We start from the raw sequence: 17,233 nt of genomic DNA on the forward strand, positions 1-17,233 counted from the left end.
ACAGAAGCAGCCACATTGACAGTCACAGGCGTTTGCAGACTCACATATGTGTACACACCCACACACACTCAAACACACACACCCCTCCTTGGCCTCTGCCCAGCCCAGGGAGGTGGGAGGAGCCCCATCCCTTTAGTGGGCAGGGAAGTAGGAAGGGTCATACCTGGATCCTGGGTTCTCTTGGCTGAGGCACGCACACCAGCTCTGAGCAGGTGCTTGTGCGAGCTTGAATACGTACACACTCATACCAGCTCCGGCCCTGAGTACCACCCTCCTGGCCCCCATCCCTGCAGGCCGGACAAAAGAGCTCATCGGTGAGGTTTGTGGTGAGGAGATGAGAAGGCTGGCAGGGAGCAGCTGCTGTCACCATGGCTACCAAGCTGACCCACTTCTCCTCCACCCAGCCTGGCCCACCCAGCCCAGACAAGGGAGGAAAGGCAGCTTTGGGCAGGGGGGCCCTCTCCTGTCACACACAGTAAAGAGTCTCTGAGGGTGTGGTGAGGGATGGGTTGAGCACCAGGTTAGTTCCTGCATAGAAAGGAAATAGCCAGACATTCTTTGAGGGCAGCAAGGTGCTCAGGATATAGCCCCTGCAAAACCTAGCCCCTGGCCTCCCTCAGCTTTGGCGCCTCTGGCTCCAGGGACCTACGTGGGTCATGTGCCTACCCTGGACACATTCTCAGACACAGTCTTCACGGCAGGGCAGAGGGTGGGGCAGCCGGACCCAAAGCTCTGTCCACAACTCCAAGAGCTCAGGACACTGAAGGGCAAGATAGACCCAGAGCTGGTTGCACCCTGTGTCCTGCTCAGATCAAGGTTCCTGAGGGCAGGGCTTGTCCTCCCCCTTTGAACCAGGGGCTGCTGAAGACACGGCCATGCCTTCATTCCTCAGACAGAGTTACCGTGTGTCTTTCCTCAGCCAGGGGGCTCCTGAGGACATGGCCATGTGTCTTCCCTCAGAACTGGGGAATATAGAGGAAGCACACAGCCTTCAGACAGCTCAGTTTTGTGAGATCACTCACAAGGCAGAATGAATCACTCCTGCAAGACAGCTTGCCATAGCTCCCTAATCCTTTCAGGAGAAGGTAAAAACCCCTCACACCAAGGCCCACAAGCCAAGTGAGCCAGATCGTCCCGTGTTCTTGCTCCGCTTCTGTATTCCAGCTGCACTTGCCTTTTTTCCATTCCTCAAAAGTGCCCTGTGTCTCCTGTCTGCCTGGAATATTCTTCTCCAGCTGACCCCCACCCTCATGTTCTGATGCCCTCTGTTTCTCTGTGTGCTGCCTTTGCCTGGCTAATCCCTATTCATTGCTCAGTCCCAGTTGGAAAGTCATTTCCTAGGAGAGTCTTCCCAAAATGACTCCCCCTGTCATGCTCTCCCAGACTCTGTACTGTCCCTGCCCGTTATGGGTTGAATTCTCCCCCCGGGAAAGATATGTCGAGGTAGTAACCCCAGTACCTCAGAATCTGACCTTGTTTTGGAATAGGGTCATTGCAGATGTCATTAGTTACACTGAGGTCATGCTGGAGTAGGGTGGGTCTCTAATCCAATATGACTGGTGTCCTCATAAGAATGCAACCACATGAAGAGCGCCTGGGTGGCTCAGTTGGTTAAGCGTCCGACTTCGGCTTAGGTCACAATCTCCCGGTTCATGAGTTCGAGCCCCATGTCAGGCTCTGTGCTGACAGCTCAGAGCCTGGAGCCTTCTTTGGATTCTGTGTCTCCCTTTCTCTCTGCCCCTCCCCTACTCCTGCCCTGTCTCTGGCTCTCAAAAATAAATAAATGTTAGAATGCAACCACATGAAGGCAGAGACACACAGGGAGAATGCCACATGATGATGTGGGCAGAGTTTGGACTGATACAGCAACAAACTGAAGAACACCAAGGATTGCCAGCGGTCACCAGAAGCTAGGAGAGAGCCACGGAACAGCATCTCCCTCAGCGGAACCAATCCTGCCACCTGCCTCCAGGACTGTTAGAGAATAAGTTTCTATTGTTTTAGGCCACCCAGTTTGTTATAGCTGCCCTAGGAAACTCATATACTGCTATTCTTAATTTGTTTAATGCCTGTCTCCCACACTCCACCTAAAACAGAAACCATGTCTTCTTCACCCTGAACCTCCAGTGCCTGGCATAGGCCTGGCTCTGTAAAAATGTGTTGAAGGCGCCTGGGTGGCTCAGTTGGTCGGGCGTCCGACTTTGGCTCAGGTCATGATCTCACAGTTTGTGAGTTTGAGCCCTGCGTCGGGGTCTGTGCTGACAGCTCGGAGCCTGGAGCCTGCTTCGGATTCTGTGTCTCCTTCTCTCTCTGCCCCTCCCCAACTTGTGCTCTGTCTCTCTATGTTTCTCAAAAGATAAATAATGTAAAAAAAAAATTTTTTTTAAATGTGTTGAAGGAATGAATGACAATCTCAAACAAATATTAAATTGACGATATTTATATCTGGATAGTAGAATTGTGAGTTATTTTTATTTTCTTCATGTGACATACCGTGTTTTTTTAAGTTCCCACTTTAGAAACTGTATTGATGAGATCATAAAGAAAAACTAAAATACATATTTTTCTTTTCAAAATATACATTAAAATAACAGTCATTTCCACCAGTATGTGTTTTGTGAAGAGGAAGAAGTTCTGCTATATGCTTGATAACTACTTTTTCATCGATTAATTGATTCCTCCTTGTGTCGCTAGAGTACTTTCTCGAGTCAGATTTACAGAGCTTGAGCTCTGGGGCCTTTTGGGGCATAGATTCCAGGTAGGAGGGGCCAGGCAAAGTATGCATGCTTCACAGCCATCTCAACCATCCACCCCTTCTCATAGCTCGTGGGATCTGGCCAGATGTGCCACCTGTCACCTGATGGGGGCTGTTAGACTTGGCACTTAAGAACACCACCAGCGCTGGCTGAAGGCCATTCCCAAACAAAAGATCCTACCCTCAAACTTAAATATTCACACAAATCACTTGGGGATCTTGTTGAAATGCAGATTTCAATCCCATGGGTCCCAAGTGGAACCTGAGATTTTGCATTTCTAACAAGGTCTCAGGTGATACCCATGTTGCTGGTCTATGGGCGACCCAAGGCACTGAAAGTTAAAAATTAAATACTCTGGTTGTTCTTCAAGAGTGAATGCTTCAGGGGGTGCCTGGGTGGCTCAGTCAGTTAAGCGTCCGACTTCGGCTCAGGTCATGATCTTGTGGTCCATGGGTTCAAGCCCTGCGTTGGGCAGACAGCTCAGAGCCTGAAGCCTGCTTTGGATTCTGTGTCTCCCTCTCTCTCTGCTCCTCCCCCACTCATGCTTTCTCTCTCTCAAAAGTAAACATTAAAAAAAAAAGAGTGAATGCTTCAGGATGAGGAGACTAGAAAAGGCACATTGGGAAGTGCATTGCAGAATACCTCAAAAGATCAGCAGGATTAGGAGAAATAGAAGTGGCAGGAGAGAAATGGAAACTACCTGGGAAGGACCAGAGAGGAAGTGTTATGTTCACAGGATGGTGAATAGGGCAGTGCAGATAGAACAGGAGGTAAGTACAATTGCGGAAGAGAAGGCTAAAAAGGTAGGCTTGGCACAGCCAGTGAAGGGCTCTGAATGCAGGGCTAAGAAGCTTGACTTTAATCCTGTAAGGAGTGAAATCTGACATGACTTAGATGTAATGTTTTACAGAGCTCAATCTGACACTGAGTGCAGAATCAGAAGAAAGCCTGACAGAAGGAAAAACAATCAAAAAGCAGATAAGAAGACTGCACTGCTTCAGACAATGCAGATGGGAAGAGGAAAAGGGTGGTCAGGAGTCATGAGAAGGCTTGGGGCATTGCCTAGAGTTAGTGATGGGACGAAGTTGGGGAGAGGAAAAAACAGAATCCAAAGTGATTTATAGGAAGGGTAGAGACTGAGAGGTGCCATCAGCAAGGCTTGAGGTCCCAGAGGAAAACACTGGCTTAAGGGGAAGATGAGTCCCATCTTAGATGTGATGAGTCTGAGATAATACTGCAACTCCCACGTAGAGGCATTGGGCAGGTAAGCAGATTCACTGGAGCTCAGGAGAGCAATGTAAGTGGGCACGATTTGGATGTGTACCCTGAGGGGAAAAGTGGCATATGGAAAGGAAAGAGAATGCCCAGAGGGGAGTACAAAGTGAGCAAAGGGCGAGGGATAGGAGGAATATAGAATCCAGTGAAGAAGGGAGTATCAGCAGAGAAGTCAGAGAAAACGCCATGAGTATACAGATGGCCAACCTGGAGGCCCTACCACACCGTCACATCAAAACCAAGGGAAGACTTGCCCAGCCAAGAATGTAGATGGGCAAGGAAAGTCTAGGCCTGAAAAAAAAAAGCACAGCTTGAATAGAAAGCAGGATTTGGATTGGTGGAGAAGAGGACAGATTCCCTGGGGAATGTCTGGGCTTCAGCACGATCCCAAGGGGCCTGGGGCTCCCAAGCACTTATTCCAGATCAGCCCTAGCACAGGAAGGACCATCCCCTCACCTGCAAACACACTTAGTGCTCACACCCCCAGAACCTACAGAACCCCTCCCCCACCCCGGAGCAGAGAAGGTGGGATAAGAGGTCTTTGGAGCAAAGCCTTATTGTGGGGATGCACATAATTTATCATCCAAATAAGACTTTTGAGAGTAAGCAGAGATGCTACCAACAATCACACCAGGACCACAGGTGTATATTAGGGTTGTCTCAGCCAAACACAGCCCTACTTTTAGCCTAGCCACAGCGGGGGGGAAGGGGGCAGAAGATGGTAGATCCTCCAAAATGCCCGTTTGATCCCTGTTCTCCCTTCCTAGATGGGGTGGCGGAACTGAGACACAGGGGATAGGAGCAGGCAAGCTCATCCTCCGAGGCAGGGGCCCCAGCCAGAGCATGTTGGTGGATGGGGAAGATTTCGCTCCCCCCTCCCGGCAGCACCATGGACAGCGGCCGGTCCGCTCGCTCCCCTCCCCCTGGCCCCTGTTTCTCCAGGGCTGCTGCGAGGCCGATCAATATTTCATGGGGGAAGGGGCTCTGGTTACCAGCCCCGCGCCTAGCCGGAAGGCGCCACCCGCTCCCGCCGAGCTCTGGGGACCCTCCCCGGGAACCCAGCACACCCACGGCACGGCCCGGCTGGGGCAGGCGCCACCTTCAGGCACGCTCAGCATTCCCGGGCCCACTGCTCTGCGCCCCCGCCCCTGCCCGGGCACAAAGACCCGCGCGCACGCCACACGGCTTCCCGCGGCCACTCAGACACACCACGTATTCGGATGCGCGCTGTACAAAGCCAGCGGCCACACAGAATAACAGGCACACACCGCACCCAGCAGCCAGCCACCTAGACACACAGCACACACACAATATGCCTCACAGACACGCACCACGTGGAGATGAGTTCACTACAGACCCACACGCACATCAGACGCCCTGCCACACATACGCAAACTCACATGCTGCACAAAAACTCCCTCACAGAGAACCTCAGATTTATCCCACGCAATACATTTACCACAGATGCACATATCACACGCTGTGTGCGCACACACGTACGACATGCGCTCAGAGTCCTTCAGATATATCGTTCAGAAGTACATCACCAAGGAGAGCTACATGGATCTCACACACACACACACAGAGTCACACGCGCGTGCACACACACAGTATGCTGGAGAGCGACACTCATCTCACACACACACACACACACACACACACACACAGTCACACAGAGTCACACGCACGCGCACACACACAGTATGCTGGAGAGCGACACTCATCACACACACACACACACACACACACACAGTCACACAGGCACACACACATGCACACACCATGCCAGAGAGCTACGTTCATCACACACACACACACTCTGTCACACACACATGCACACACACACACAGTATGCTGGAGAGCTACATTCATCACACACACACTGTCACATGTGCACGCACACGCGTGCACACACACATACACAGTATGCTGGAGAGCTACATTCATCACACACACACACACACACACACACTTACTCTCTGTCACACACGTGCACACACACACAATATGCTTTCACAGAGACCCTCAGACATTCACCGTGGATACAGGAGCACATGTCTCACGCTACCCAGGCCCCCCACCCTCCTGGAGCCCAGGCCTGCCCTCCTGCTGTGGACATGGGACTGGGGACTGGGGAAGAGTCAGGCGGGACCTCCACCCCTCCTGCCTGGCCCCAGTGTTGACTCCTGTGGATAAATTCTGTGTCCTCTGAGGACTCCCAGGGTTGCTGCCCAATCCCCGGGGGCAAGTAGGCAGCGGCACAAAGGGATGGGAAGGGGGTAACTGGGGAAAGGGAACCTTTGAGACCCCGAAGCCTCCTGGCTTTGTGGCCCCGGGGCCCCAAGCTCTGGGGCACCAGGCTCCAGGGATGGCCTTGCCCTCACTGGCAGCTCCCACGGCCTCTGTGCTCCCTGGGACTCCTGCCCTCTGGGAGGCCCCGAGGTTTGTGTTGTGCCTGGGGACCAGGAGAACTGTGGAGTCTACAGCTCCTGCTCTCCCCAGGAGTGCCCACATGCCGCCTCAGAGATGAGGGGGCATCCTACCGCCGTCTAGACACCCCAACTCCAAGAGCCTCCCTCTCTCGTGGACTGAGGGAAGAGTGGCACAAATTCTGTCTGCAGAATAATCATGGCAGGATTTTCTGAAAGAATCTCAAGACGGGGCATGTGGTGAGGAGAGGGAAGCAGGCTGGCAGAGCAGGGAGAGACCCCTAAGTTTTCCAGGCAGGTGGAAGGCACCTTCAATATTACCCAGGTGAACAGTCCATGTCTCTGACATCCCCACAACACTTCCCAATTTTGCATTATCCGCATAACACTGTGTGCCCTCTCAACGATTTCTGCCATACTCTTGTACTGCTCCTTATTTATTGTGCTGACATTGACACTTTTAACTTACACGCATTTATTATAAGAAGAAATTTTGTGTTACTACTATAAATGCAACTATTGTTGCTTTTAATAAATAGAAAATGAAAGTACAATACCTACAGTAAAAGCAAAGCTGTATTACTAAATTTTAGTTACCTGGAGTTGCCAGTCAAGACCTCTTTGTTAAAAAGGGAAGGGCAGCAGTGTTGGCAAGTTGTTAAAGACATACTGGCACTTTCTCCCTGGGACAAATTTGGACTTGATGGAGTGGAAAGGGAACCAACTTTCTCACTATGGGAGCCAATGCTCTGTCATGACAGGTCTGCGAGCCACTGAAAGTCACCTCAGGTCTCACTGAAGGTGCTACTACCCACGGTGGGAAGCTCTAGGCTTGGGCACAGTGGCTAGCTGGAGCCCTGTTACCACAGTCCAATCTGGTAACAATAATCCTTAGAAATTGCTCAGTTCTTTCCCATTTACCAATTATCCTTGGAGCCACTATCTAGTATGAGCTGCGTACCGGGAATTATCATCCCATTTCCGAATGAGAAAATAGAGGCTCTAAAAGATTAAGAGATTTGTCCAGAATCACATAGCTGTACAGGGTTAAGTCCACGAGTGGGAGACCCTCAACTCTACCTGTCTCCATTTGTCTCATCTCTGGGATCCCTTGTTCTGGGCTGGCCCCTTGCTGGGCAGTGGGCAGGAGAGGGAGAATGGTAATCTTGTATTTGCCTGCGAGGCCCTCACAATCCTGAAAGGCCAACAGGCAAGTGAGTAAGTAGTGGAGGGTAAGAACTTTTACTCTGGAGTCACACTGTGTGTCCCTAGCCATAAAAGTCACCTCTCTGAACCTGTTTCCTTGTCTGTAAAGTGGGGATAATAATAGTACCTATTTAATAGGGCGTGAGGATTCAATGAAATAATGCATGTGCATAGTGTTTGGCACAAAGTAAGGGCTCAAAAATGTTTATTACGAGGGAAGTACAAAGAATAGAATTAATTCAGATAAAAAATGGCTGACTGTGGGGAGCGGGGAGGTAGGCATGGCATGGTTCTTCATAGAGGAGAGGAAATGAGTTCCATCTTAGAGAATGAATATGATTTTGGTAGGAGAACTATCCTGTCTGCTCCCACCCTCCTCTTCCTCCAAAGACAAGTGAGAAAATTTTGGGTCTCATCTATCTATCTCTCTGCTCTGGCCTTTGAATGACAACTGACAGGCTCTTCAAAGCCTGCCCTAGCATTGCTGCCCCAGGAAAAGACACCCCTTTAAGTCACATGCCTGGGTTGTTTTCTCCAGGTGCTATCCAGATGGAAGGGTGGGGGCCAGGCACAGCCTGGCGCTCTAAGGATTCTAGCAGATGTCTTTTAAAAAGTACTTGCCCAGATAACAAAGACTCTCCCCACCACCACCTTTCCATAAGGGGGTCAAGAGCAACGTCTGCAAATCTGACTTTGAGAGCCTTCCCAGCAGGCTGCAGTTGATTGGACCAGGGTGGGCACCTGACCAACGCTGAGCCAATCAGATCCTCTCATACAAGTTTGGATTTGGATCTGGCGAACCCTGGGTTCCCTCTCTGAATGTGGCGGGAACGCAGGATACAGTACAGGAACTATAGGTAGTTCAGGGTCTGGTAAAGCAGGAAAAACCAGTCCGTGGAGAAAGAAAGCTAAAGGCGGCCAGCAAGGTGCAGAGAATGGCTGCTTCCATTTCTCCTGGCCTACAGTTTCTGCCTCCCAGAGGCTAACGATCTTTCTGCCCCTCAGTTCTCAGGAATCTCTTGTGTCCTGGTAATAAACCCTTCTTTATTACCGAAGCTGACCTGAGTCGGTTTCTATATACAAGCGGAGACCCAATTAAGATGGGGGAGAAGCTGGGAGCTAAGAGGCACAAAGATGGACAATCCTGGAGGGGAAAAAAAAAAAAAAAATCACTGTGCCTGCCCTGGATGAGCTCAGCTGACCGGGAGATGAGGAAGAGTCGACGTCTGTCGAGATGTAGACTCTGAGAAGATGTGGCCGAGGGAGGGTGGGTTAGCTCTGTCCAGGAAGCGCCAGGAGGGTCCTCAGAGGCTTCCCAGCAAAGGTGGCAGCTAAACCAGTTTTGAAGAGTGAAGGACGTTCTCCAGGGAGAGAAAGCTGGGGTGGGGAGGCATTACAGGCGGCGGGAACAGCAAGTGCAGAGGCACAGAGGCACAAAACAGCCTGACGTGTTACAGGAACTGCCAGCAGTTCAAAGTGTGGTGGGGGAGCAGGGAAGACGAAGCTGGAGAGGCCGGTCGGGTGCAGATCACAAAGGGCTTTGAATTCTATGCTAAGAAGATGAGGCCTTTCCTGTCAGCAATAGGGAGCTATTGAAGTATTTTAAGTAGCAGGGGGTGACAGGGTCAGTTCTGTGCTTTAGAAAGATCGCTCTGGGGCCCCCGCGAAGAAAGGACTGGAGAAGGCAGGCCTGAAGGCAGGGAGGCCAGTTAGGGTACTGCAGCAATGATTCATCTAGCCCTTTCATCCACTGAGCAGCTCACTGTGTACCTACTGGGTGCTGGGGCTGGGCAAAACAGGACCCCTGACCCCACGGAGTTCACAGGCCAGCAAGACAGAGAAACAAGGGAGAAGCAACTCCAGTGTCCTGAGTGTCCTGAAGAAGTATGAGGTCCCACGGAGGGGGGCGGTGTTCAGTTTCTGGTTGTTACGCTTCACTGTGGGAATGCCACAAGAGCTGATATGTCTCTGAAGGATAAGTAGGAGTTAACAAGGCACTAGGAGGAGTGCATTCCGGGATGAAGGAACATGTGTGAAAGTCCTGCTGCTGGGAGAGAGGAGAATGGGACCAGATGATCGAAAAAGGTAGGCAAGGACCAGATCACGCAGGGCCCTGCAGACTACATCAGAGTCTGGCTTTTATTCCAAGAAGTCTTAGAAGGGTCTTACACGGGGAAATGATACAGTCAAACATTTATCTTTAGAAGATCACTCTGGCCACAGTGTGAAAAATGAAACAAAGCGGGGCAAGAACAGAAACGTACAGAGCCCAGTCTAGGAGGCTATCGCTGCGGTTCAGGTGGGCACCGATGGTGGTCTGGCATGGGGCGGTGGGCAGGGAGAGAAACACAGGACAGCTAACACGATTGCTGAGGATGGCTGTGGGCTGTGGGGGTGAGGGAGAGGGAGGTGTCCAGGAGAACTTCCAGCTTTCCAGCTTGAGCAAGTGGGTGGATGGTGGCAGCAGAGATGAGCTGGGGATGTTGGAGGCAGAGCAGGTGCTGGCAGGCGGAGCTGGGGACCTGGGTTTGGACTCTAGGCTGATTGTGAGACATCTAAATGTGGTTAGACCTGCAGGGCTTGAGCCCAGAAGAGATCACTCAACTCAAGAGGGTAAGGAGATTACCGGGCAGTGGAGGAGGAGAGGGCAGGGCAGCGAGACGAGAGCAGGGACAGCTGGGAGGAATCCTGGGGGCAGCAGGGACAGCTGGGAGGAATCCTGGGGGCAGCAGGGCCTGGGGGCAAGAGTGACCAAGAGCTCTGAGCCTGGCAAGTGAGAACCACAAAATCCAAAGGTTAATTCCCTCAGCCCCAGGGGGTATCAGGCTTTGGCTCCCACTCTCCTGGCCAAGCATCGGGCCTCAGCACAGACGCTTTCTGGCAGAGACAGCCCTCTTCTTCCTCCAAGTTACCTTCAGACTCGGCTCAGGGGACCCCTTCTCCTAGAGAAGACTTCTGGTCCGGGCATGCACTGTGCTGTCCAACAACCTGGGTTTGAATCCCAGTTCTGCCTCTTGATAGCTGTGTGACTTTGGCCAAATGTAACCTCACTTTCCTCATCTGTATAATGGCAATAATACTACCTACCTCATGGGGCTGTTTGAGGATGAGTACTTAGCAGAGAACCTAACACACAGTAAGCACTAAATAAATGTTACTATTATTAACATCCCGCCCACCTTGGGACAGTTAGTCATGCCCTCCACCTTACACCTCCTCCACTTGGGAACTATTTGTCAGTCTGTGTCTCTCCCGGCCTCTCCCTACCCTTACCCAATTTGTAGGGCTACGTATGATGGAGGGCCCAGTGCTAAAGGAAAATGTGGGACCCCTTGTTCAAAATTAGGAATTTCAAGACGGTGACAGTAAAACTGAGGGTGGGGTCCTTCTAACCCAGGGCTCCGTGCAACCAGACTCGTGAAGCCAGCCCTGTCCCCGCCCCCACCCAGCCCTGGGCCTGGCCTGGAGTAGACGTCAGTGCCATGCTACAAAGTAACGTGCCAAATGACATTGGAATGGGTTCCATAATTTCCATCTGGAATTTCGTTTTATCCTTCCTATAGAAATAACATCAATTCTGTCTTATGGTTGAGGACACGGAGGTTGAGAGATGGGGTGTGCCTTGCCAGAAGTCACCTGCCTCGTGCAATGCAGAGCTAGGATGTGAACGTAGACCAGCTTGGTGCCGAAGCCCTGCCTCTTACCCTCTGGCTTCCTGGGGAGGTAGGGAGAACCTGGCCCCAAGGGGTGAACGTTGTCAACAAGGCCCAGGGGGAGGGAGCTGAAGGGACTGGGACTGGCCCCCTCCTGGGGAGAGCCACATAAACAACGAGCTCCCTGGGCACCAGGGCTGCTACACAGGGAAGGGGGTGTGAGAGGGCAAAAGGTCACTCCTGAGAAGGCTCTGCCCGAGAGCCGCAGACCCTAGCCCACGCTCTCTGGACATGAAACCCTGCCTCCTTGCCTTAAAGCCCTTCAGGGGCTGCCACTGGCCTCAGGATAACTCCCAAGCCTTTAGTATCCTGCTGGACCAGGGAGGTCCGCCCTCTGCTACCTGTGCACTCTCTACCCTCTCTCCTCCACTTCTGTCCTCCCCTCCCCCATACCAGGCCCCACCTGCCATCACCCAGGCCTTAGCCCACACTGGTCCCTCTCCTCATCTCTGCTTCTTTGCCTCAACTCCTGGTCACTCTAGGCTCCCTGAATCTCTCCTTTTGACACACGATACAGGGGCAATCACCTGCCCTGGACCATCCTGGGCTAGAAAGCAGGCTCCATGGACGCAGGGCTGCTTGGCTCACAACGCTTGGTACATCAGGTGTCTGAAGGCATCCCCCTGCAACAGAGGCAGGAGGGTCCTGCACTCCTTCTCCCCTTCTCTCCACTCCCCCCTAGTCCTCTTTTTCTTGTCCAGGCATCTCGAGCTCAAGGTGGGAGAAGCTCAAACTTGCAAGGGGAAGAGAATCATCATAGAGTATCCTCCCCACGCCCCACCTGCCAGGCCTGGGCTGGGTGTTGTACATCCAGTTACTGTATCTAATCCCCAAGCACCTTCCAGATGGGGGTGGGCACTATGAATGTAAATTATTCCTATTTTCCAGAGGAGTCTGAGACCACCTGCCTGAAGTGGCAACAGAGCCTATAAGTGGAGAATGCAGGATTTGAACCCAGGCCTGTCTGGTGCCCAAATACGTGGCATCCCCTCTGTCCCTATGACTCACTGTTTGGAGCCAGCTCCCTTCCAACCAGGGAGAGTTGTTTCTCACCCATGCCTTCAGTTCACACACACACCCAGGCAGCTCAGCTACCCTGTGAGATCAGCAAAACCCTAGCGCAGAAGGCAGCACCCCCATCAGTGAGAGGCCGGTGTAGAAGTCACCCCTCCCCTGGGTCAACAAAATGCCAGTGTAGTAGAAATACCCCCCAGGTCAGCCAAACACTAATGGGGGAGACACCCCCACTGTCAGCAAAATGCTGGTACAGGAGGTATACCCTGCATCCCAAGTCAGCAAAAAGCCAGTGAGAGAGAAACTTCCTCACTCCTCTCTGCCCAGGGCCCATGACATGCTCTGGGGGTGCACAGAGTCCTCCAAGGTGGTGCTTTTGGGGTGGGGTAGGGGGAAGCAATGGGGCTGGGGCGGCAGCTGCCGGGGGCAGGAGGCTGCAGCTGGGGAGCGGGGCAGACTCGGGTGAGAGTTCTCACATGGCACTAATGAAATCAACCACCAGCCTGCCCCCCCTTCCCCAGGGACCCTCCAGCCTCCAGCTGATGCAATGCCCAGGCCAGATAATTGTTTTCTTCCCTCCTTAAAGGGCCAGCTGCTGTTGCAGCTGCAGACATCACCCAGACCCCTGAAAGACCCCACAGAGCGTAGCACCTGGTTAGGGATAGGGGGAGCCCAGAAAGTAGCGGCTTGGCCCAGGCTCTGCAGAGGAAAATCCAATTAATGCCCGAGACCAGAAACGTCTGTGAGCAAGGAGGGAGAGATGAGAGTTAAGACAGAGACAGCGCCTGGCCCACAACCACATGCCCTGAGGGAAGGGAACCTGGTCCCGGGCTGGGTCCCCAATACCTGGCTTCTTTCTGCCTGCCTGTCCCGTCAAGTCCTTGGCACAGGGGTTGCTAGTGAGTTCAGTAGTTCTCTCCCAAGCTTCCCTGAGTGCCAGGTACTATGTGAAGCAGTTCAAATCCACCATTTCATTCACTCCTCCCAGCAGAACTGGAAGGTGGGACTGTTTTACTGAAGGAGGCTCCGAGAGGGGAAGGGATTTCCTCAATAGCAGCCAGAAAGTGGCAGAGCTGGGTCTGAAGTCAAGTTTGCCTGACTCTGGACTTCATACCTTGCAGAAGGTCGAGTACGTGTGGAACCCCAGGGCTGGAGGTCCCTATGCCAGGCAGCCCAGCACTGAGGTCAGGAAGGAGGGTCTATGGGCCCTAAACAGGTTCAGAAGGGCACAGTGCTTGGTTTAAGCACAGATTTCACAGACCCCTTCCCCAGTCACCTCCCCCAACCCCCAACCAGAGAATGCCCCATTAGGCTGCCCACATGCCCCCAGGGACAGTTGGCAGCTGCCTGATTACAGACTAATTGGTGGCTGGCAGCAACTCTTGGGGGGGTGGGGGGGGGTGGTGGTGGTGGTGGCTAGTTAACCCTCTGGTGACCAGGCCTAGCCCAGAAAGGCCCTCTCCCCACCACTTCAGGCCTCAAACCCAAGGACCCTAGACTTAAGAAGGCATCATAGGCAGAGGACCGGACCAAAGGGGCATCAGGCTTCCTCTCCACACCCAGACAACATCCATGGGGCTAGAGGTAGACTCTGACATTCACCTAGGCTCCCCAGCCCCAAAGCGGCAGTGCCAGCCAGCACCCCTTGTTCCCTGGCCTTGAGTATGGCATTGCCTACTCCATCAAGACCACAGGAGCTATGGGTGCTCCCTGGATTTCCAGGCCCAGAATACTGGGAAGAAACCCACTCCTCTGGGCTGGGTTATCCAGACAAGGGGATGTAGGCATGGGTCCAGGCAGCCTGGAGGCTAGCCAGTGAAGCTACCCTCCCCCTGAATGAACGGGTGTCCAGGTTGCCCACCAAGAGTCCTGCCAAGCCTCCCTGAACTCCCCACCATGGATTGACCAACTGCCTTTCCCAGTTTCCCAAAAGCCCCCTCTTCCCCTCCTAGGGCCGGAGTGAGCACCATCCCTTTCCTTTCATGGGCTGAGGGGGTTCTCTGGGCACCACAATGGTGTTTCATTGGGAGGAAAGAGTGGCTGCTTGTCAACCAGGGCACAGGCAGGAGGGAGAAAGCAGGCTGCCTTCCAGCTCCCTTTCCAGGAGAGATTTTAAGCACTTTCCAAAAATGCCATGCGAGGCAATGCTGTTGAAGACCATGGCCCCAGGTGCTCTGAGAATCAGCAAAGAACTCAAGACTCTGGGGTCCTCTACCCCATTTTCCAGGTTTCCTCAAACACCCCACGTTCCCCTCTCATACCTTAGCCCCCACCCCAGAGCCATCAAACACACTCTGCTGATCCCCTGAGGCCCCGCCCCCCCCCCCGACCCTGCACACTCACATCCTTACGTGGCTCCTCACGGCCCGAGCCCCCCTCCCCCGCTGGTAGTCCCCCAGACCTCCGAAGCCCCCTCCCCACGTCCACTCCCAAGCGAGCAAGGCCTACTGACTTACCCGGAGGTGGGTCCAGGGTCTAGACAGGGAGGGGTCTCCGCCGGGCTTGGCGGCTCCACAAGGCGGGGCAGGTGCTGCCCCGGGACCCCGCCCCGCGGACCCGGCGGTGGGCGCGGCCCCGTCCCAGGCGGGCGGCGGACTCCGAGGGGGTAGGGGCGCGGGGCGGGGAGGGGCGGCGAAAGAGGCTCACGGGGGCATCGCCCGACACCGGGCCGGGCAGCTCCGCTCCGCCCGCCTGCGCTGCTGGCTCCGCAGCCGCCACGGTTCTCAGCCGCCGCCGGGTGCAAAGCCCAAGCCCCGGCCGGCGGGAGGCGAAGAGGGAGGCGGGGCCTGACGGGGGCGGGGCCTCGGCCAGCGGGTGGGGCCACTGGAGGGGCGGGGTTAATGGGGGCAGGGCCTTTGGTGGTGGGCGGAACCTAGGGGAATGGGGAGAGTCTGGATTTGCCCAGTTGCAGGCCACCCAGGGTAACAAGACCAGCCTCGAAGGGTTTGGGGTCTAGAGGACGCCTCAAGCCTCTCCACGTCTCTCGGACACTCTGGCTTCATGACTGGTCCCCCTCTCCACCACCATTTATATCTGCACTTTTTCATCCTTCCTCCTCTTTGGGGAACCTCGCAGGACATCACTGGCACCATGGTACCGCTACTCCCTGCTGGACCAGATCCAGGAAAGTCAGATGGTGGGAGATGAGGAAATGACTTACAAACTCAAATGCAATGTATAGGTGGAAAAACTGAAGCCTAGAGAGGAGAAAAGCCTTGCGCAAGTGCCTGCTGTGAGGAAAAAAACTTTCTGTGACCGGATAATGTGGAAGACCTGAAGCTGGATCCCACAACTGGCCAGAGGGGAAGCCAGGACTCAATTCCATTCACACATTAATTAAGCTTTTGTTATCATCTAATCTACATCACGCCTAGAACTAGGGCCCGTGTTGTAGCATGAATGCTCTGGAGCAGCAGGGACATTATTAGATTGGAGGGACAAGACAGAGACCAGGGAAACGGCTGGAACAATGGTAGAGGTGAACGGTGGGGAGAGCAGAGCCTGTGAGGATGTGGGAGAGGAGGGAGAAATTGAGGTTCCCCTGTGCTCTTCCCATGCTCCCTATCACAGAGACATGGAAACCAGGGGCTCCCTTTGGAATCATGGTCCCTTTGCACATTTGATGACAACTTAGACAAATGTGCCAATGTATGCTTTGCAGATAAGTTTAGGGACTCCAGGGACAAAGGATTGGGTGGAGGGTTGATTCTTAAGTGCATATGGAAGAATAAATATGCAGGAATAAAAAAAAAATCTAGAGAAAAAGGAATGGAAAGAGATTTTGCCTTACCTGATATTAAAACATAAAGTCAATGTACTTAAAGCAGTATGGTATTGAAGCAGGACTACACGAATCAGTGAAGCAAAATGGGGTAGAGGAATGGATTCAACTCCACAAAGGAATTCGGGTGTTATAAAGATGGCACTTCAGGTAAATGGAGGAAATAGGCCTTTCAACAAATGGGTGAAATAACTGGCAAGTCATTTGAGGAAATGAGAGAAAGCTGTGTCCTTACCGTACACCGAAGTAAATTCCAGGTGAAGAGCATATTCATATAACAACACCAAATGTACCAGAAGAAAGCATGAATGGATGTTTTAATAATCCTAGAGACGGGGCGCCTGGGTGGCTCAGTCGGTTAAGCATCCGACTTCAGCTCAGGTCACGATCTCACGGTCAGTGAGTTCGAGCCCCGCATCGGGCTCTGGGCTGATGGCTCAGAGCCTGGAGCCTGCTTCCGATTCTGTGTCTCCCTCTCTCTCTGCCCCTCCCCCATTCATGCTCTGTCTCTCTCTGTCTCTCTCTGTCTCAAAAATAAATAAAAACGTTAAAAAAAATAATCCTAGAGACGGAAAAGACTTTCCTAAGCATGGTGAAAGCTAGAGGCCAAAGGAAAAATACTGATAAAATTTAAAACTTCTATGGAGAAGACGATAGACACTATAAAAACTTCTATAGAGAAGAAATTATCATACTCAAGTTTGAGAGACAAATGACAGACTGGAGACCCTAAATCCCAGCTGCCCTCTACTACTGTCCCCTGAGAAACGGGTGAGCAGAAGGGACGGCGGCGGCTGTGAGCGGGCCAAGCACATTGCGGAGGCTCGTCCCACAGCGCCCTGGCCAGCGCCCACCTGTTCAGGGGCCGGGAAGCCCCGGAAATCCCAGCCGGGCCATCTGGGTCCACAGCAGGTGCTTATAGCACAGCAGAGCCAGAGTCAGCCCCGATGTTGCTCACCACTTCCCTCGTGTGGCCATCCTGGGAACTGTAATCCTGTAATCCAAGGTTCCAGTTCGTGCAGCTCTCAGACGTTAAGGTGGGATTTTTTTTTTTTTTTA

At 53.1% G+C, this 17,233-nt stretch overlaps 1 protein-coding gene across 1 annotated transcript in view; it reads right to left on the minus strand.

The window, feature by feature from the left end:
- Positions 1 to 14,932, minus strand: part of RIMS3 (regulating synaptic membrane exocytosis 3) — a 35,034-nt gene extending 20,102 nt beyond the window's left edge. Inside the window, exon 1 of the mRNA XM_042996781.1 lies at positions 14,850 to 14,932. The gene's annotated coding sequence lies outside the window, so the exon portion shown is untranslated. The remainder of the gene's footprint in view (positions 1 to 14,849) is intronic.
- Positions 14,933 to 17,233: the final 2,301 nt, after the last annotated feature.

Source organism: Panthera tigris, chromosome C1, assembly GCF_018350195.1.
Source record: "Panthera tigris isolate Pti1 chromosome C1, P.tigris_Pti1_mat1.1, whole genome shotgun sequence".
Lineage (NCBI taxonomy): Eukaryota > Metazoa > Chordata > Mammalia > Carnivora > Felidae > Panthera > Panthera tigris.